At 36.0% G+C, this 22,849-nt stretch overlaps 1 protein-coding gene across 2 annotated transcripts in view; it reads left to right on the forward strand.

Moving 5' to 3' along the window:
* Positions 1-3,107: 3,107 nt before the first annotated feature.
* The window catches only part of Ih (hyperpolarization activated cyclic nucleotide gated potassium channel Ih), a 502,482-nt gene continuing 482,740 nt past the window's right edge, over positions 3,108-22,849 (forward strand). For both annotated transcript variants that reach the window (XM_089102539.1, XM_089102540.1), the window contains exon 1: positions 3,108-3,164. The gene's annotated coding sequence lies outside the window, so the exon portion shown is untranslated. The remainder of the gene's footprint in view (positions 3,165-22,849) is intronic.

The following is a 22,849-nucleotide window of genomic DNA, read 5'->3' on the forward strand; positions in this document are numbered from 1 at the left end:
TCTTGGTGTTGGGACACTCAAAAAGCTGTAAAGTATAGTTTTGAGTGAAAAAGATAAGTACTTCAAGTTGGAAAATGGGTTTAGGAGGAACATTAAGAAAGTAACTTGCTTGTCTTAGTCGATTACGTCATTCTATGCCCATAAATGAATTCCCGTCATGACCTTCTGATAGGGTTCTACCGATTATGTAATCAATTTCTCAGAAATCCATTTGTCCTAGTTGATTACGTCATTCTATGCCCATAAATGGATTCCCGTCAGCACCTCCTGATAGGGTTCTACCGATTATGTAATCAATTTCTCGGGACTTCTCTCCATTTCATTACACAATCAATATATCTCTTCCCCACCTTCTCCTTAGAAACAACAAATTAATTCCCCTTTCTTGAATCAATAATTCCCCTTAGAAACAACAAATTAATTCCCATTTTGTGATATATCAATCAATCTTGACATCACCTGTCAGACATTATTAAACTTTGTCCGGAAACAATTTGATTAATGATTGACAGTACCTGTCAGACATTATTAAACTTTGTCCGGAAACAATTTGATTAATGACTGACAGCACAGGTGTTCCAAATTCCCAATCGTTTTAATTAACCACATGTTCTCCCTAGGGAGGCTATGCCCATATTAGGTGTTAAAAAAAGTTGTAGGTGGCAGCACGGTGTTCTCGTGGGATCAATTGAGGCCTTTCTACTGTTGCGGGTTTATTTGTGTTTTTTTGTTTTCCCAGGAGGGATTGTGTCGATCCAGTGGTCCTGTATTATCGTATAAGAGCTCATTCGAACGGAAATTTAAAGTTCTAGTGCCGTTTTTAAGTGACCAAAGAAATTGGAGGGCAACCATGCCCCCTCCCACACCCCCTTTTCTCAAAATCGTCCGATCAAAATTTTAAGATAACCATTGTGTTTAGCATGGTCGGAAGGCCAAATAAATAGGCCTTTCGAGATATCTGGATCCCTCCACAGCCCCTGGGGAAAGGTCTTTAAGTTAAAAATTTGTCTATTGTTTAGGTATTGTATTTGCTATTGGGAAGTATGAATACATTTTTCGGAGGGGGGGGGTGAATTTTCTACTGGTGTAATTTTCCAAGGGAATAATTTTTCATAGGGAGGGAATTTTCCAGGGGGAGGGAATTTTTCGGGGGAAATTTTCCAGGGGGAGGGAATTTTTCAGGGGAAATTTTACACGGGGGGAATCTGACAAAATTCCCATACAAAATTCTTCTTATGTCTTGCTTTCTCACTTCAGACTCAACTTTACGCGTGGAGATGTTAAGGGTAATTGTCGAGGGTAAATTTTCACCAGGATTGGATATTCGAAAGAATAAATCTTTGAGGAGGAGGAATTTGTCAGTGGAGGAGTAGCCACGTTTCCTGGCATTATTTAAAAATGATCAGAAATTTTAATAAAAAAACAAGTTTTTTCAACTGAAAGGAGCAACATTAAAACTTAAAGCGAGCAGAAATTAATCCATTTATGAAAGGGGCTGTTCCCTCATCAACGCCCCCCTCTTTGTGCTAAAGATGGCCTCTTTGTCACAACTCTACTTTTTAAAGTAGCAAAAAACTTTAGCGTAAAGAGCGGGGCGTTGATGAGAGGACAGTCCCTTCTATATATGGAATAATTTTTGTTCGTTTTAAGTTTTGTTGTTGCTCCTCACTTTCAGTTGAAAAAAAACTTGCTATATTTTAAATTTAATATTATCTAGAAATCGCTGTTGAATCAAGAGCTAAGTTTGAAAACCGTTCTAACTTTGATTTCTAGTTGAGCGAAATTTATGCAATAAATGTATCGAGTATAATCAAAACCAACACTCGGATCACCTTATGCAGCTGAAAAGCTCAAATTAAAATCCGATATTTTAACTTTTAAGTCAAAACCGGAAAAACTGGAGCCTATTGCGTCATTTTCACTTTATTGAAAACCAAAGATGTTTTAACCTTTTTTTACAATTAAAAATTGTAAAATAAAAAAACACTGTAAAATAAAACCTTGAATCTTGAGTTTCTGAGATTTACAGTAGTTTGTATCATTACCTATTTAACATTCAGCATATTTTCATTAGTTACTACCGGTCATCTAGATCATAGTGATTTCACTTTTTTTTGTTTTTCATCGATATTTTGAAAAATTACAGTGCACTGTTCACAATACATATAGTTTCTAATAACACAAATTATGCAATATGCTTTAGAATGTTTACGGTTATTAGGAGGGGGGTAGCTTATATTCTATTTGTAGTTATTGATGTTCGTTTTAATTTTGACTTGAGCATTAATTTTAATTTCTGTTCTTTCAAGATCTATTTGTTCAACTATATAAGTTTCTATTATCTCTATGTTTGATGTGATTAATTCATTTTAATTGCTGTTCGTTTTGGGTCTCATGTCGTTTTAAGTTTGACTTATTACAAGCTTCATATTTGCCTGTCTTAAGTTTTAATATGGCTCTTTACTTTTATTTGAGAAAAATAGTTTTTTGAAAAGTTTTGTTTTTAATTAATGACATGTAAAATTCAGTGTATGGCTACAAAAAAAATGCCAAGTACTCAGTACTACAGTGTAGAACTCAGTGTCTAAGGTATTAAATTCTACCTATTAAGAGATCATAAATATACTCTTTCAATCATTGTCTCTGGTTAAAAATGGCATACATATCTATTTCTGTCTAAATAACGATTTTTAAGCAAAGCCATGAATAGACATCAATTCTGTGCAGGAAAGTCTCTTTTGGCCTCATGTAAATACCGCTTAAGAGAAACCACTGATATTATTCTTTTCCAATATTTAGACATTCAGACCCGGCTGCGATCAGTATTGCACGAGCAAAATTAACATCAGACTTCGATTAATATTAATTTCATAATACTTCAGTTTATCAAAATAAAGCGATAGCAATAATTTTTTGAAGAATTACAGGCCATGTCACTAATTGCTGCAACCTCCAATAACCTAAGTTCTCGTTTCTGATCGGTTTCCGACTTGTATTCGGGGCGTCTTGTCCTTTCAACAGCGCCGGTGAAAGATACCATTGATTTGCTCATGGAATTCTATTCCATGGGAAAGCAAGTCTCTTCACAGTGTGCAGTCAAACGCGGTTAGAAGCGTTTTAGGAACTTTGCCAAGCATTTAATTGGATGATTCATATCGCGTCAGGTAAATTTATCTTCTGATCAGGGTTTATTTTAATTTTCCGTCACTTCATTTTTTTTTTCAAGTTTTTTTCTTTGCAAAGAGCCAAATTTTTCAAGTTCAATCTGACTGACATTAATGTTTTTTTGTGCCACACTATCCTGCCAAACTGTGCCAAACTATCAAAATGTTAAAATGCCACACTATCCTTCCACCGAATCCTTGTAAATCACACTCCACGACGAAAAAAAGAAATACTATTTTCACTAGGACCCATACCCATAACTTGTGTTCTTTTTTTTTATCCCAGGAACAATTGCATCGATCCAAGCAATAGGGCTTTGCATGAAATGAATTTTAAATCCTTATGCATTTTTAAATAACCAATGAATTCTTTATTTGTCACGATATAGTTGCAATTCGGTTTAATGACATTAAGGAAAACTAAATTCCTGTCTCATGATTCAATCCCATCTCTGATATTGAAATGTCACTTTTTTCTAAGTAACTGATTTTCTTCTGAATGTGTACCAAATAAGATAAGCAGTGTTAGGGGGTTGAAGATAAGCATTGTTAGGGGGTTGTTACGGGGGTATACATAGTAACTTTAAGGTGAAACAAGGTCGGAAAATTTCAAATATTTTACGGTAGCGCAAGATAACACATTTTCCCATCAAAAACTATTTTAAGATAAAAGCAAAACTGTTCATCGTCCAGATTATGTACATTGAATTTATTTACTTACTTTTTGAATTTAGAACGTTGTGTATTCAAAGGATGTTCTCATGTTTGGAGTTTTTGTAAGCCCTGACATTTGCGCTTGTTCAACAGCACATTAAGTATATAAATTTCCATGTTAAGTGGTTAAGTTATGTTTATTAAATTTAACTTTTCATACATAAGCAGGTCCTGTCATACTAGACCAACTTTAAGTTGTATTAGTGTTAAGTTATGATAGCGCGAAAGTTTTTTTTACTGTAATGTGTGAAAGTACCATTAAACACATATATGATAATATGCATACCCACAATATAGAATAATACATTGAAAAATAAGAATTAAAAAGGAATTATAGAAAATATTGGCACTTTTCAAAATATTAATTATGTTAACATATTTTTACCTTATTGAATACTATCCTCAATTTCATAGGATGGAATGTTTTTCTAGCTTCAAGAGCAATGGAAAAATTTCCTAGTCAAAATCCTTTTACTCTTTAAGGAAATCTTAAAGTAATATTTTCTTCATGCAGGATCTGGCGTGTCAGGCGTTCTACTTTTGCTGCAAAAGAATGGGAGACGTCTTTAATATTTTTTTTTCACTCCACTAACAACGTAAGAATTGTTCTAAAAAAGTGTAATTTACAATTTCACATATATTTAAAAATATATTTTATTTTTATAATTTTCATTTTGCGTAAGGAAAATTTCACCTTGTGGATGAAGATTTGGATTAATGTATTTTCAACATGTATAATTAAACTTAGCTTTGACTTTTCTTCAGTCCAGGAGCAGCCCAGCAGATCATAATATATTAAGAGCAGAGAAACAATAAAATAAAAACTAAAGATGCGGAAAAATATTTAGCCTTTCTAACAAATGAGCCTTAATTAATTTTTCTCTACGACTGTAAAAACAATTCTCAATTTCCCAAAAATTTAGCCAAAATTCCTGTTTTGTTCCTTCAACAAAAGTGGGTTTTACGTCTTTGGGCCAATGTAAGAAATATTTCAAGTCTTTAGATTTAAATCAGCATTGGCCGTTGGTGAACATATTATTTAGCAAATCCATTTGTAATATTATGACTAGTTCAAGGTAAACTTTAGTTCTATTTATAAGCTCTATCCATAGAAGTAATATGGATACTATTTAAGTAAATTTAACTTTTAAATACATATTAAATTATTAATAAATTATTACTATAAATTATTTAAATATATTATAAATTATATAATAATTCATAGTTATACAATGCATAATGACGAGCAAATTAAAATAAACCATAAAAAATATACTTATGTGGGCGAAAATTTCAGAAAAATTGAAAAATCTAAGAAAAAGTATATTAAAAAACCATGTTTTCAAAATTAAATAGGGGTTAACTAAAGAAATAAAGGTTGTGGGGAAAAACTAAAAATACCAGGGAAAAGTACTTTTTCTTAGAATTCAGAATATGTCAAGTTTATAAAGTTTTCAGTTTATTTTACCATGTAAAAACAATCAAGAGCGGTATGACGTCGTTATAGGTCAAATTTGATTTTTTAGGCTAAAATGACCATGTTCTACACGCGAGCGAACTTGTGCACCCCGATATTCGTTGTAAGCGTCCCCGATTGCCCTAGAATGCACTCTAAAACCAACTGCAGCTGGTGTGAGCCACCCCTTCCCTTTTTTTGAACGATAGCAAGCCTTGGATCACTGAATATCAAGAAGAATCAAATTTTCAAGAAGAAAATTCTTCTTAATATTGAATATCAAATACATTAAATGCTATTGAAAGAAATCTAATCATTTTTTGAAGAATATCCGTCACATGATTGAATTACAAAGCAGTATAGTAGCCTAAGATTATTCTCAAATTCTAGTGCACAACAAATAGTTCTTCGTAAAGATTAACGTAAATTTCAAAGCATTTGTGAAATTATGGCATAGGCAATTCCGTCCTCCAAATCAAATCCGGTCTGCATAAGTCTTTTTGTGTCAAATTCCGCGATTATATTCGAAAACTACTTGGAAAATTAGTACTTATGGGTATTGCAGGATTCTTAGGAACATAACCGAAGCTTGTCAGTCTATCCATTTGGTTGATGATAGGTATGACGGTCTTCGTGACGATAGAACCCATGATGACTACTCGTTCAACCTCAAAGAAGCCTTTTGGCTGCGAAGAAAGAAGAGGAAATCCTAGAGGAAATACTTCCAGCCCGTTCACTTCCTCCAGCAAAGTTGCAACACTCTGGGACAGGATTCTCAGTAGTCGCTCAGCCAAAGGTCGACTCTTGAAAATTCTATTCGAGGTCTGGGAGTACGAAATTTTGACCCGTCTGATGGTTCATCTCACTGGAGGTATGAAGAGACGATATAGAGCTGTTACCGTTACGCACTATGGAAGCTCAGTTGATGAGAATCTCTCGTGTTGCCATGAGGAAGCAGACACTCGGGTGTTATACCACACAGCAGTTGCCACAAGACGAAAGAGCACACTTTTGATAATACAAGCCAACGATACTGATATCGTCTTACTAGCTGCATACTACTTCTAGTATCTTGCTTGTCTTGACCTCAAGCAGCTCTAGGTTAAGTTTCCGTCCTACTGCATACCTATTCATACAGCAGCACAAAAACTAGGAGTAACATTTCGCAACGCCTTGCCGCTTGTCCACAGCTTGAGTGGATGTGACACCACAAGCTTTCTGTATGGAATTGGAAAGGTCCACTTTTTTTTGAGCTGCGAAGTCTTCATAAACTTTGTTGGGGCCTTTAGGTGATAAAGTTCAAGCCCTTGCAGAGAAGCCATCATCTGTGCACACTGATGGCTTAGTCAACGTCTATAAGCAGCTTGTGACTACAGTGTATGGCAGAAGTGCGACGAATTTCATCAGTCTGAATGATCTTTGAGCGCATTTGTACTCAAGATTGGAGGATATTCAGTGTTTACCAACAACTGATATCTCGTTTCTGCTTCTTTTGAAAAGTTGCATTTTTCAGTCACTGATTTGGATCCAAAGCCACAGCCCTGTATTAATTTACCTCAGGCTACCGATATGGGCTGGAGAATTGAAGATCATGAACTGAAGCCAGACCTAGTTTCTGCGATGCTGCATGGGCTAGCATCGCTTTCCTTTTGCAACTGTGACAAGACGAGGTGAGGCTCACACTGCAAACGCTCCAAGATAGGTTTCTATGACAGCGCATGCAAGTGTGGAGCTGACCCCCAAAAATGCCTAATTTCCGATGTGAATCAGAACGAGTCTGAAGACGAAGATGAAGAAGAAAAAGTGATTTGAGCCACCATTTCATGTTCAGTTTTAAATATTTTATTTTTATTTGTTTTGCTATTAAACTACTAATGCAGTCGTCTAAACCTTACTTTCAGCTGATCATGACATTTACCGTCTACTACATCAGTGGTCGTTGACCCAATCTAACCGATTGGATCATTGGCCCCTGCTTTGCTGGGATTTAAAGAAAATAGTATCTTAAATCAGCCTTAGTTACCTCTGCACCACACGTTCACAGGGCTTCGCCACCTCGAGGCTCATATATGAGCCTACATAAGCCAGATTGTATCTACTACTACAGAAAAAATAAATAGTTGCTCAAGAATTAAGAGTTTTTGGAAAAGAGGCACATGGTTTGACTCGTAATTACGAGCATAGTTCAAATAAAGCATAAAAAATATACCAAATTCGCGCATGCCATCGCAGAACTAGGTATGTGTCTTTTGTTTTTTTTTTTTCTAGTTAAAAATATTAGTTGTATAGAATGTAAATACATGATTTGATTAAAAAAAAGCGATCTATTGTTTGGCGAGATAAAAATCATAGGTTGTCTCGAAAATATTTCGAGTAAAAGGGCACTATCCAAAACATTTTCTTTTTTTGGGGGGGGGGGAATTTTCTTGTTCAAACACTTATATGTTCTTGCAGCTTCAAGTATCAGCTATGTTTTTATTAACAACGTGTAAAGGACATTTGGAAGGTTCGAATGATGTGCAGTTTTCTTTCGTTTTCTTTTTTTTTAACAGCTAAAAACAAAAACTTGGTCATTGTACACTAATTTCTGAAAGCTATGACGATATTTAGAAAAAATAAATAGTTGCAAAAGAATTATGATTTTTTGGAAAAAAGGAACATAGTTTGACTCGTAATGACGAGCAGAATTGAAATAAAGCATAACAGAGTATAATTATGCAGGCAAAAAGTTTTATAAAAACCTAAAAAACTAAGAAAAAGTATATTTAAAAACCTTGTTTTCAAAATTAAACAAGGATTAACAAAAAAATAAAGGTTGCGGGGAAAAACTACAAAAAAAGGTGAAAGTACTCGTTCTTAGGATTCAGAATATGTCCAGTTTATAAAGTTTTCAGTTTATTTTACCAAGTAAAAAAAAAATTAAGAGCGGTATGACGTCGTTATAGGCCAAATTTGACTTTATAGGCTAAATGACCATGTTCTACACGCGTGCGAACTTGTGCACCCCGATATTCGTTATCAACTCCTCCGATTACCCTAGAATCCACCCTCAAACCAACTGCAGCGAATGTGAGCCACCCTTTGAAAGATAACCGTCCCTGGATCACTAACTATGAAAACGACGGCCGAATCGTGAATCATGTGGAATATTTGTAAAATGATTATATTGTAATGTGATGGATTTGCCATAAACAATTATCGTAACTCTGAACTAGTATGTTTTTGTCAAACATCTCACCGTTATTTAACTGCTTTAACATAATGGTAAAAAGGGTAAGTAAAATAGTCAAAAATGCCAAATAGTTTTTTGGGACCATTTAGAAGATATAGGATGTGACAATCATGCTGGTACAACTATTAAGTGTTAGCTGTATTGTTGAGATAGCCTCCTAATTATTTTACACAACTTCAATGTACATAAGAACAAAGTTAAAAAAACGGAAAGTTTCCAAAAAAATATTCGTAGTCAGAAATTTTGGTAAAGTTATGGCTTAAATCCATCAATAGTTGAGTTTCAGCAAAACATAGTTTCCATGGAATAAAAAAATCAACTCGGTGTATCAGGAATTTTCTATTTTATTAAAAGAATAGTATACTGCGTAATTAAACAAAATAAATTAGGGACAGATCTTATCAGTAGCTTCTTTACCAATAGATTTTCCAGATTGGTCAGAGGATGAGTTCAACTCGAGAAAAATAATGAAATGCAACGAAAATAATAAAATGAAATATAAATGAAATACAAATAATTAAATGTAAATCTAAGAAATGAATAATAAAATATAAAATTTGACTGCTCAAACATGATAAATGCCGCTGACTGCTCTTTGAGACCTTCTGTTGCCAAATATTTGTCATTTTTTTCCGGATGTTACAGAATTTTATTTACACGTATATAGTTCTGATCTTTGAGAGGGGGCCAGACCTGCTTCCCCAGTGAGTGTCTGTTTTATTTGAATTTTTACACAATATTTTAGATAATTCTTTTGAGAATTGTTTAGTTCTGATCTTCAAAACGGGATGGCCTAACCCACCTCCTGGCTGATTCCCATGTTGCATGAAGCTCATAAGCCAATTACGCAAAAAAGAAGCTTCGACTCGTCTTGGGCTTCCTTTTAAGGATTAGTCTTTCTAAGATCAGTCTTTCAGCAATTTCAAAATTATGAAGATTTTAAGGCCGTACCAAATTTTTGTCTTTGTTGTCCTGTTGAACTATGAAAATTAAAATAAAAAACTATTCAATTAAATCTAATGTCCATAAAAACCTTTTCGTCCATATAAACTCAAACATTAACAATCTGTTGAATCCCAAAGAAAGCTTAAGCTATTTGGTGCCATGTGTCTTTAGCTTATGTTTCGCTAATTTTCTTACCAATTTTTCTTTTTTTTTATTTGGCACCCGATACTTCTTAAAAACTCCATAGCTGTATATATATAGGCCTTGCAATTAGAAGTAAATTAGCAATTTTTTTCTAATTTCTTAAGATATAAATTGTTGGATAATTTTTGACTTAGCCAATTGAAACAATTATATTTTATTTTCATTGTTCTGGGTACTTCAAGGGAAAAAAGGATTTCGCAAAGCAGAATGTCAAAGAATTATGAGCTGCCAAATCATCCATAGTTTTGAAAGGGAACGAGGAAATTCACTTACCAAAATTACAGTTCGATAGAACCTCTGCAAGTGTAGTCTAGTAGAACTTGAGCATAATATTATAAAAACGAGTACCGAAAATTTTGACGACAATCACACTTAATGTGATAAAAAATCACATTAAGTGCTTATATTCAGGTGATTGAGCTGAAGTGAATTTTATTAAATTTTTCTTCCAATCAACAAGAAAAAAGTGAAGTACGAACAAAACACAGAAAAACAAGAAAAAGAAAAGCAATTACAATGGATACCAGCACTGAAAACCATGCACAAAGATCTACTTAAGAAGGTAGACCCACTCGTGGGCCAAAAACTGTAGCCATTTATCACAGACTGGATTGGCCGCCTCAACTGCTCCCAAAGGCTCAAAAGTACTGTGTTTTGCAACTTCAAAGCCTTAAAAATACCATATTTTGCGACAACATTGCCATTTCGAACAGAGAGCTGCACTTATCCTGATATCTTTCTTACTTTGGGCATTCAAAGCTTCCAAAAGGGAGACAGGACCAATACAAGAGCTAGGATTACTAAATCATAGAGACAAACAAGATACTTGTGAGTTGAATTTCTCTTGCTATTGAGGATTCAAGCATTAGCAAATCGTACTTATCACTCGAAACTTAGTAAGAAAACGAACTACGAGTCTCTCGAAGAGTAGGACCTATTGTTAGGCCAAGGAATGTAATATGATGAGATGGTGCTTGATTAATTCCACCCAGCCTCAATTTACAAATCTCCTCTGCAAAATCGTGAATTATAATTGTATTATAATAATTAATCATGCAGATTGAAAAATATTGCATGGTATTAGGGTGCTGAAGCAATCTTAAACCGTATTTTTTGAACCGACTTGAATACAAATATAGGATACCTTATTCTAGTTTTTAATTAAAAGTATACTTTACCTAATTTCGCTGCAACGATTCATATTGTTCAAGGATCAAAAGTAAAATAAATAGAGTGAAAAAATGAACGAACAGAAATCAGTTTTACGCTGCCTAAGCGTGAGCGCCGCAATAGCGCTGCTTAAGTAAAGAAGGATATTGGCACAATGTATTATTTATTTTTTTATTTTAGTTTCAGACCAGGACACTTCATATAGAAAAAGTCGATTTGAAAGGGGTTCATTCAATTGGACATTTAAAGCTCTAGTGCCCTTTTTAAGTGTCAAAAGTGGTTAAAAAGCAACCAACCCCCTCCCCCACGTCCATCATTTTCCCAAACACATCCAATCAACATTTTGAGATGGGTGTCTTGTTCAGCGTAGTCGAAAGGTATAGTAATTATGTCTTTGAGGATGATAGCCACCCCCACCACCCCAAGGTCAAGGGCTATAAGTTATACCAGTTGCCCATTATTAACAAATATGGTTCTTATGGAAGAAACGGTCGTATAAACTTTGGAGGGGGCTCATTCGATTGGAAATAAGAAGTTCTATTGACCTTCTTAAAATTCAAAAGTTATGGAATTGTAACTAGCCCCTCCCCCGTCCTCTTTTCTCCAAATGCATATGATATAAATTTGAGATAGCTATTCTCTTCAAAATAGTCTAAAGATCATATAAAAAGAACTTCGGGGTTGAAGCAACCCCTCAGAACCTGAGGACAACAGTTTTAAGTTATATGCCGAAACATATAAGGTTCTTATGGAACGGGCGGTCGTGAGAACTTTAGAGGAGGCTCATTTAATTGAAAGTTTTAGTTCCCTTTTTGAGAGTAGAAAGTGATAAAGGGCAGCTGACCCCCCCCCCCTCCAGAACGCCTTCTTTTTCCCAAACGTATCTGATCGAAATGGTGAGATAGCCATTTTGTTAAAATTAGTCCAAAGAACATATAACAAAACCCCCAGGGTTGATAAAACCCCCCAGAGCCCTATGGCAAGGGTTTTAAGTTATGCTCCGGGGGCTTAGAAGGTTTTTATGGAATGGGTGGTCGTCTAGATTTCGAATGAGGCTCATTTGATTAGAAATTCGATGTTTTAGTGCCTTTTTTAAGAGTCAAATTTGAGGGCAACCAGCCCCCCCCCACGCCCAACATTTTACAAAAAATCCAATCAATACTTTGAGTAATTATGTGTCTAGGAATGTCACCCCCCCCCCAACAGCCCTCAGGACAAGGGTTACAGCTAGGCAATTCATTCATGGTTTATATATAGCATTAATTTAAGAAACTTTTTCCACAGAACAAGTTTTTCAAAGAAAAGTAAATAGCTCCAATAAGCCAAAAATTAGCAAAAATAAAGTCAGATAATCTTCCAAGGGTAAAACTACCATAAATCACTATCAATAAATAAATAAAACTCAAAACGAACAGAAATTACAATAAATAGCCGAGTCAAACTAAAAATGGATTAGTTTAAATAGAGTAGTGTGGTAGTACTTGTAGTAGTATTAATAGTATGCAAATATTGCCTTTTTGATCATCTCCCTTATCATTCCTGAATATTCCAAATTAATATACTCAGTTATTCCTGTGTTGTACCCTTTCGACAATCCGTATGCACATAACGTGTTTTCATTTAGTTCAATACTCCCTCAACATTCTTCGAAAGGGTCACCTGAATTCCCTTCGTCTTTTTGGAAAGTAAAGTTCAAACAAGCATACCTTTCTCGATAACATACGCTATATGTAAAGAATGAATGAATTGCCTTACTTACACCCCTTGTCCTGAGGACTGTGGGGTGGTTGACATTCCCAATACTAGACCTTTCAGCAAAGCTGAACAAAATAGCTCTCTCAAAATTTCGATCCGATATGTTTTGAGGAATGTTAGGCTTGCGGGGGCGGGGGGGGTGGATATGTCCCTCCATTCTCTTTTGACTCTTAAAAGGGGCACTGAAACTTCCGCCTTCCAATCAAATGAGCTCCATCCGATCCAAAGTTTATCCAGCTACCCGTTCTATAAGTACCTTATATGCGAGTCCCCCAGAGCCCCATGGACCTCGTGGGGGACTGTGTCCACCCTAAAGACATTGTTATATGATTTTTGGACTATTGGTAACAAAATGGATGTCTCACAATTTCAACTTGAATGTGTTTTGGGAAAAGAGGATGTGAGGGAGGAGGGCTAGTTGTTCTCCATCATGTTTAACTCTTAAGAGGGAACTGGAACTATAAATCTCAAATTAAATGAGCCTTTTCTAAAGTTCATACGACCCCCCTTCCATTAAACATTAAATGCCCCCAAACTTTGGGGAATTCTAGCCACCCCAAAGGCTTTGTTATATGATCTTTGGACTATTTTTGAACAAATATATCTGAAATTTTTTATCGGATGCATTTTTGGAAAATAAAACGTACAGGGGGGGGGGGAGCTACTTCCCCCGATTACTTTGAATCTTAAAAATGGAACCAGAACATCTGACTTTCAATCAAATGAGCCCCCTCTGGAGTTTATACGACCACCCCTTTCCATAAGATCCTTATATTCCCTCGGGGAAAAACCTATAACCCTTGCGCCGAGGGCTCTGGGGAGGAGTTGTCATCCTCAAAGACATAATTTTACAGACCTTCTAACTACGCTGAACAAAATGGCTATCACAAAATTTTGATTATAGGTGTTTTCTAAACTGATGAGCATTGGGGGGGGAGGGGGCTGTTGTCCTCCAATCGCTTTTGGATATTAAAAAAGGCCCTTTCAATTTCCAATGAAATGAACCTTTTTTGAAGTTTTTGCGAAGGAGAATGGCCATCTCAAAATTTCTATCAGATACACTTCTCTATCAGAATTTCTATCAGAAAATACGATGTGTGGGGGGTATCTGCCCTCTAATCACTTTGGATCGTAAAAAGGGTACTAGAACTTCTGATTGCCAATCCAGTGAGCCCCTCCGGAGTTTATACGACCACCCTCTCTATATAACTATGTATGCCCCCAGGACATAACTTTGAACCCTTGCCCTGATGGTGGCGGGGGGGGGGGAGGAGTCATCCTTAGCGACATAATTTCTAGACCGTTTAACTACGCTGAACAAAATGGCTATCTCAAAATTTTGATTGAATGTGTTTGGGGAAATGATGGGCGTGTGATGGGGGTTAGTGCCCCTCCAATCCCTTTTGACTATTAAAAGGGGCACTAGCCCTTTCAATTTTCAATCAGATGAGCCTTTTTCGAAGTTTCTGTGACAACAAATGGCCATCTCAAAATTTCGATCAGACACATTTCTGGAAAATACGAGGTGGAAGAAGGGGTATCCACCTTCCTATCACTCTGAATCTTAAAAAGGGCACTAGAACTTCTGATTAACAATCCAATAGGCTCTCTCTAAAGTTTATACGATCACCCTTTTTATTTAAACCTTATATGCCCCAAGGGTATAACTTACAACCCTTGCCTTCAGGGATGTGGGGGGGATTGTCATCCTCAAAGACATAATTTCTGGACCTTTCAAGTTTTTTGAACAAAATGGATATCTCAAAAGTTTTGATTGGATGTGTTTGGGGAAATGGTGGGCGTGGGAGGGGTGTTAGTTGCCATCCAATAGCTTTCGATTATTAAAAAGGGCACTAGCCCTTTCAATCTCCAATCAAATGAGCCTTTTTCGAAGTTTTTTACGACAACTCCTTCGATACGAAGTGCCCTGATGTAAAACCAAAAAAAAAAATAAAAAATAATAATACATTGTGTAGGCTATTATATACACAATGTAACAATGTGCACTATTGGTGACAAAATGGTTGTCTCACAGTTTCAATTGAATGCGTTAGAAGATATCAGGGAGAGGGGGGGGGGGCTTATTGATCTCCTAATATTTGACTCTTAAAAGGGTTGACTTATAAATGTTTGACTCTAAATCGAATGAGCCTTTTTCGAAGTTTTTACGTCAACAAATGGCCATCTCAAAATGTCTAGGCCCTATCAGATACATTTCGGAAAAATACGAGCTGTGGTGGGGGGGGGTATGCAACCTCCGATCACTCTGAATCTTAGAAAGGACAGTAGAACTTCTGATTAAAAGTTCAATGAGCTCTCTCCGAAGTTTATACGATCACCCTTTCTATGTAAACCTTATATGCCCTCAGGGTATAACTTACAACCCTGGCCCCGAGGGCTCTGGAGGGGTTGTTATCCTCAAATACATAATTTTCGAACCTCTCAATTACGTTGACCAAAATGTCTATCTCCAAATTTTAATTGGATTTGTTTTGGGAAGTGGTGGGCGTAGGAGCGGGATTAGGTGCCCTCCAATGACTTTCGACCATTAAACAGGGAACTAGCCCTTTCAGCATCCAATTGAACGAGCTATTTTCGAAGTTTCTACGACAACAAATGGCCATCGCTAAATTTCTATCAGAAGCAATTCCGGAAAATACGAGGTGTTAGGGGGGGGGGAGTATCCACTTTCCGATTACTTTGAGTCTTACAAAGAGCACTAGAGCTTCTGATTACCAGTTTAATGAGCCCCTCCGAATTTTCTACGATCATCCTTTCAATGTATACCTTACATTATTCAAAAACGACCAGAAGTTAAGTCAGGGGGTTGCCCCACCCCGCTCTTTACGCTAAAGTTTTTTTTAGAACTTTTAAAAAAGCTTATTACTCTAAATAAATGGCCCTTGTGTTTCAAGAGTCGTTCTTAAAGGATTGGGACACAAAGTCAAACTTTAGCGTAAAGAGTGAGGTCTTAAGTAGGGGTCATACCCCCTCATATACGTAATAATTTCTGTCCGTTTTAGGTTTTGATGTTGCTCCTTACTTTTAGTTATAAAAATTGTTTTTTTTTAAATATTTAAGAAACTAAGAGCAGACCTGCCTGTGGTTGTTGTGGTTGTTGGTATTTTCATTTAAGTTCGGCGATTTTACAAAGAAATCTAATAATAGATAATTAGTATCACCTTTTAGGAAAACTCGGGCAATTGGGTTTTTGCTGGGGACAAAGTTGGCAATTCTGCATAATTACGGGAATCGCTGTATGTATGTAGAGCTTTGACCCGGAGAACAATAAAAGTAGCATAAAACAGTCACAGCAAATTGATATGGTGAACATTTGTATCTTACACTTGTCCACACAAATTTATCATAATATCAAAGCATAATATGAATACGAGCAGAAATTAACATGAATAGGGCTCAAAACCCCAATGCCTTCCCAGGACGAAAACATAATTTGCACTTTACTGAAAAAATATAGATGTTTTTTACTTTGATAACTTAATAAATCAAAGAATATTAACATTTTAATTACGAAATGGCAGTATATATATATATTAAACTGACAATGCACATTTATTTGTATTTTTCTCAGTAAAGTGCAAATTATGTTCTGGTCCTGGGAAGGCATAGGGGCTTTGAGCTATAGTCATGTTAATTTCTGCTCGTTTTGAGTTTGACTCGGTTATTTATTGTAATTTCTGTTCGTTTTGGATTTCATTTATTCATCGATGCTGATTTGTGGTAGTTTCATACTTGGTAGATTATTTGATTTTATCTTTGCTCATTTTTGGTTTAATGGAGTTCTTTACTTTTCTTTGAAAAACTTATTTTGGGGGAAATTTTTTTTAATTAATCTAGAGATCGGCCATGAGGACAAAGTCTTATGAATTAGAAGTGGTAATTTATTCTGACCAGATCCAGGTTTTGTGCTTAGACTTCTGTTGCGGCAATCATATGAACCTTATGTGCTTAAATGTGGACCTCTAGTCCACATTTCGGATTTTCTGAGCTCGTAGCAAGGAGCACAATTCAGATTTGTTAAAAAAATCTTTGGTCTGAGGAAGGGCGGTGAGGATATACAATTAAAAATTTGTATGTCAGAGTATGGAAGATTGGTTGTCTGGAGTTCGAGAAGGTGGAGTGGGTTTGCCTGGGTGTAATAGTTGATCTGACGGGAATTTACCCCAACAATACATAATACTCCCAGCTGAGGGCGGAGTATCAAGAGATCACCACCTGTACTGCGAAGACTTTGCTAATTTACACGCGAAGGGCTATTCATGCTTTTTCGTTCGGGATAGATCTTGTCCAAGCAAGAAGCGTGGGGTTGATTTAAGATAAGGAGGATAATTATTGTTTGGGGAAACTTTTTTAATCGCTAAGCTATTTTCTAGGACTTTAATAGAAACTAGCCAGCATATCATAGCTCTCAAGCCTAAAAATCATCATTGAGATTGTTGAAGACCAGAAAGAAAGACCAAAAGCCGTTCGCTATTCTCTTCAAGGGGGTATTAGGAGGAGAAATCGTTTGTAATCACCATTTGATCATCATAACCTAGGTTTTAGTGACGATCCTTACTTTGAAGAGAAATTAGCAAAGAGTTTTTGAAGTAATCTCAGTAAGGGAATGCCAGGGAATAAGGGAAGGAAGGGAATGCCAATGAAAACCATTTGGGTGGGGCTGCAGCGATACTTAAGTATAGGTCAGAAACAAAACTATTAGGGGATAAGAGGATCATTTTCAAGGGTTTTGAGGTCTAAATAACCTTAAAAGTGTGTCTTCAGGTTTTATTTCATAAATTCTCCTATACGTAAATCACAACTTAATCCCCTAAAGATCCTGCTACTCTCTAGACTTTTCTACAAAATTCAGTTTTGAGGGAGAAAAGGGGTACTTTTTGATTTCATGGCAAAAGTTTTCCCTTCCTAAAGTCATTGATTCAGGATAAAAGTCATTGAAGCATAAGTTTTCTTGACCTATTTATCCATAACAGCAACTAATCTTGTCCCATCTGTCCCAGTTGGAAGAGAATTTTTAGGCTGAAATCCAGATAAGTGATTTCTTCTGTTTTTCAAATTGTTTCCAGGAATAAAAGTGGATATTCATAAATATAACAAGAACAGGACAAACAAAAGGCCTAGAATAGGGAGTGCTCTATCAAAAAATGTATCGGAGTTTCCTCATCTAAAAAATACATACTGAATTGGTTTAATCTGCAAAAGCAGGTGACTCATAGGGAAATTCCAAGAAATTATTGTATAAATCATACAGACTCCAAATTGTGTTGAGAGTGGGGAGGGGGGACGGGGGGAATTGAACGCTCTTCATAAAGTAGATATCTGACTGTTTCAGTGCACAACTATGATTTTTAAGCTACTAAAATATATTAATTAAGTTTTTTTCATATTTCAAATCTATACTACTGTTTCTTGAGTTGCTATAATATCTTGGAAAAATTCACTTACTATCTCTTCGCTCAATTAAAGTGTTTGCTTCTCCTGGCGAAGAATTAGAGAGAAAAGTATGTCCAAATTAACCTTCCAACAAATGCCTTTCTCTTGCAAGTGTAAACTAATTTTTTGATTTAGGAGATTGTATTTGTACCTTAAGAATTTACTTAGCTTGAATGCTCAGAACGTACATCACTGTTAAGCTGGTGGAAAATGAAAACAAAACAAATTATAACATGGTTTTCCATTTAGTATAATGCAGTGTTCTTGACTGGGGATCTTCATAATCCTAGATGTCCATGAAATGCACCTAGAAGTTTGACTTCTAGGTGCGATTAAGGACGATTAAGATAATTAGATGTTAATTTTACAAAGTAATCTACTATATAAAACTATAAAGCACAACTACTATATGTATTGTCGTCTAAGGATTCCTGTACATATTTGATCCACTAGACGAGTTTGGAAGGTTAAAGGAATTGAAGAACACTTACTAATAAAAGTAGGATAAAGATAAAGTTTAAAGAGAATTGAGCAGCCAAAGGGGAAAGGTAAGATGAGTATTAAAGGTAAAGGAAATGAAGTGAAGGGATAATGAGACATTATACCTATTAGTATTTTTTTTGTAAAGGTAGTTTTTCATTTCTTTCTTACTTTTTTTTTTTTTTTTTTTTATTGTTATTTTGGGGGATGGGGGGTAAAATTAAATTATATATCGGGGGAAATAGAGGTTGTTTAAAAAGGATTGAAAAGTGTAATTTAAGGTCACGATGGAAGGGGTGCCCTAAGGGGGAAGGGCAGCCTGAGATATCGGATGAACCTAAAAGGTATATGAAAATTGAAATGTAGTATACCTCTATTTTTATAACCTGATATATTTTGGAATGCTCAATTACATATAAATTTAATATTTTGAAATTTTTGAAGAAGTTTTTTAGTTTTTTATTAAGAAAAGAGTAGGTGACATTAAATAAATTATGAGATATTTTTAAAGAAAATTTGAAAGTCACCGAGAGGAGAGGAGGTGGGAATAAAAAAAAAAGAAAAAAAAAAAAAAAGAACACTTACTAATGACTGTGAATGTAAATTTTATTAATGAACAATATTTTTCTATGTTAGCCTTAAATACACATATTTATGGAAACATTATATAGTTAATAAAACTTAGTTTTTAAGGAATGTCCCCTGGTAGACCACTCTCGATATATTGGTCTTCACAATCTTCCATAAAGTTTCTTTATAGTTTTTCTATAAATCGTACTATTTTTGGTGTTTAGTTGAGCATGACCACCTCCCAGGAAAAATTCAAAGCGTGCACCTGAGCTTGTAAATCATATTAATAATTTGATTAACCGTATTTGCAGCGCTTACAATCCAGTGGACGGTAAAAATTTTTATATCTACACTTTTTAACCTCCAAAGCTCTTATATCTTTCTAAAATGATTCTTTAACATCTTGAAGTCATAATTTAAAGATTTTTAAAATATAAGAATGTTGAATTGCCAATTACGTATAAAAGAAAAAAAATTGTTCAATAAACATCTTTTGGAGATTAGACTAAATTTGCATTTTAGGACAGTCTGTCTACTAGAACGCAGTAAGAAGCACCAAAACTTCATGGACCATAAGAGAATTTATATATAAGAATTGAAATAGTAATAAAATGTCTTTTTTTATTTGCTGACGTGTAGAATTTTCCTCTCTTTCACAGGCAGCGCGCTAGCGCTGCCTAAGTAAAGAACGATGTGGGCACAATTTGTTTCTTCTTCTTCTTCTTCAGTTGGGCACTTCGTATCGAAGGAGTTGTCGCAGAAACTTTGAAAAGGGCTCATTCGATTGGAAGTTGGAGTGGCTAGTGACATTTTTAATAGTCGAAAGTGATTGGAGGGAACTAGCTCCCCCCCCCAAGCCCATCATTCCTCCAAACACATCCAATCAAAATTTTGAGACAGCCATTTTGTTCAGCGTAGTTGATTTCCAGGTAGAAAATGTGTTTTGAGGAGGACACACTTCCACAACCCTCAGGGTAAGGGTTTTAAGTTATGCCCTGAGGGCATATAAGAACGATGTTGGCCCAATGTACTATATATTATTTTCTTCCTTTAGACCAGGGCACTTCATATGGAAGGGGTCGTCGTAGAAACTTGAAAAGGGGCTCATTCAATTGGAAATTGAGAGTTCTAGTGGCCTTTTTCTATAGTCGAAAGTGATTGGAGGGCAACTAGCCCCCTCTCACACCCATAATTCCCCCAAACACATCCAATCAAAATTTGAGATAACCATTTTGTTCAGCGTAGTTGATTTCCAGTTAGAAAATATGTTTTTGAGGAGGACACTCCACCACAACTCTCGGGGCAAGGGTTTTAAGTTATGCCCCGAGGGCATATAAGAACGATGTTGACACACAGTACAATTTATTATTTTTTTCCTTATGAGCAGGGCACTTCATATGGAAGTGGTCGTCGCAGAAACTTCAGAAGAGGCCCATCCGATTGAGAACTAAGAGTTAGAGTGCCCTTTTTAATAGTCAAAAATGAATAGAAGGTAACTATCCCTTTCTCACGCCCATCATTCCCCCAAAGACATCCAATCAAAATTTTGAGATAGCCATTTTGTTCAGCGTAGTTGATTTCCAGGTATAAAATATGTTTTTGAGGAGGACACTCCCGAAAGCCCTGAGGGCAAGGGTTTTAAGTTAAGCCCTGGGGGCATATAAGGTTTTTATAGAAGGCGTTGTTGTAGAAACTTAAAAACAGGCTCATTAGATTGGAAATTCGAAGGGCTAGTACCCTTTTTAATAGTCGAAAGTGATTGGAGGGCAACTAGCCCCCCCCACGCCCATCATTCCCCCAAAGACATCCAAACAAAAGTTGGAGATAGCCATTTTGTTCATTGTAGTTGATTTCCAGATAGAAAATATGTTTTTTAGGAGGACTCTCCGCCACCACCCTCAGGGCAAGGGTTTTAAGTTATGCCCTGGGGGCATGTAAGGTGTTTATAGAAGGCGTTGTCGTAGAAACTTCAAAAAAGGCTCTTTCGATTGGAAATTCAAAGAGCTAGTGCCCTATCGAAAATTCCAATAATCGAAAGTGATTGGAGGGCAACTAGCCCCCCCACGCCCATCATTTCCCCAAACAAATCTAATCAAACTTTTGAGATAGCCATTTTGTTCAGCGTAGTTGCTTTCAAGATAGAAAATATGTTTTTGAGGAGGACTATGCCTCACAGCCCTCATGGCAAGGGTTTTAAGTTTTGCCCTGGGGCATATAAGGTTTTTAAAGAAGGCGATGTCGTAGAAACTTCAATAAAAGCTCATTCGATTGGGAATTCAAAGGGCTCGTGCCCTTTTTAATAGTCGAAAGTGATTGGAGGGCAGCTAGCCCCCTCCTACGGCCACCATTCCCCCAAAACATCCAATAAAAATTTTGAGATAGCCAGTTTGTTCAGTGTAGTTGATTTCCAGATAGAAAATATCTAATTGAGGAGGACAATCCCCATATCTCTCAGGGCAAGGATTATAAGTTATGCCCTGGGGGCAGATAAGGTTTTTATTGAAATCTTTGTCGTAGAAACTTGAAAAAGTGCTCATTCGATTTGAAATTCAAAGGGCTAGTACCTTTTTTAATAGTCGACAGTGATTTGAGGGCAACTAACCCCCTCTCCCGCCCAGCTTTTCCCCAAACACATCCAATCGAAATTTTTGATAGCCATTTTATTCAGCGTAGTTGAAAGTTTGGGTAACTAGGTCTTTAAGGATGAAAACCCCTCCCCCCACAGCCCTCAGGGCAAGGGCTGTAAGTTATGCCCTGGTGCATATAAAATTTTAATTGAAAGCTTTGTCGTGGAAACTTCAAAAGGACTCATTCAATTGGAAATTGAAAGGGATATTGCCTTTTTTAATAGTTGAAAGTGATTGGATAGTGACTAACGTCCCTCTCACGCCCACCATTTTCCAAAACGCATCCAATCAAAATATTGTGATATCCAATTTGTTGAATGTAGTTGAACTTTCTGGAAATTAGGTCTTTTAGGATGATAACCCCCTCAGAACCCTCAGTGCAAGGGCTGTAAGTTATGCCCTGGGGGCATATTAGGTTTATATAGAAAGTTGTTGTATAGATCATAGGCAGCACGATCGCGCTGCCTAAGTAAAATATAAATGTTTTTGCTTTTATAACTTCAATAAATCAAATAATTTTAACATTTTGATTACTAAATATCAGTATATGTATATTAAACTGTAGTGCAAATTTTGTTCTGGCCTTGAGAAGGCCAGATGAAGCTCTAAAAAACAAAATTCTGATACCAATAGATACACCAAAAGAATCAAATTTTAATGCTGATTTCAAATATATAAGTTTCATCAAGTTTAATCTTGCCCATCAAAAGTTATGCGGCTTCGAATATTTTCCTGATTTTCGCAAAAAGGGGGAAACACCCCCTAAAAGTCATCAGATTCAGCTTATCAGAGAACTCTACTGTAGAGGTTTCAAGCTCCAACCTGAATTAGTGTAGAATTTCGTATTTTTTGCCAGAAGAAAGATGACGGATGTGTTTTTATTTGTTGTTTTTTTTCCCATGGCTGATCGTATCGACCCAGTGGTCCTAGAATATCGTGGGAGGGCTAATTCGAACGTAATTTAAAAGTTTTAGTGCCCTTTTTAAGTGACAAAAAAAAAAAAAAAAAAAACGGCAACTAGGCCCCCTTCCATGCTCATTTTTTCCCAAAGTCACCCGATCAAAATTTTGAGACAGCC

The sequence above is a fragment of the Artemia sp. Qi Xiang Cuo genome, chromosome 16 (genome assembly GCF_049724085.1).
Source record: "Artemia sp. Qi Xiang Cuo chromosome 16, ASM4972408v1, whole genome shotgun sequence".
NCBI lineage: Eukaryota > Metazoa > Arthropoda > Branchiopoda > Anostraca > Artemiidae > Artemia > Artemia sp. Qi Xiang Cuo.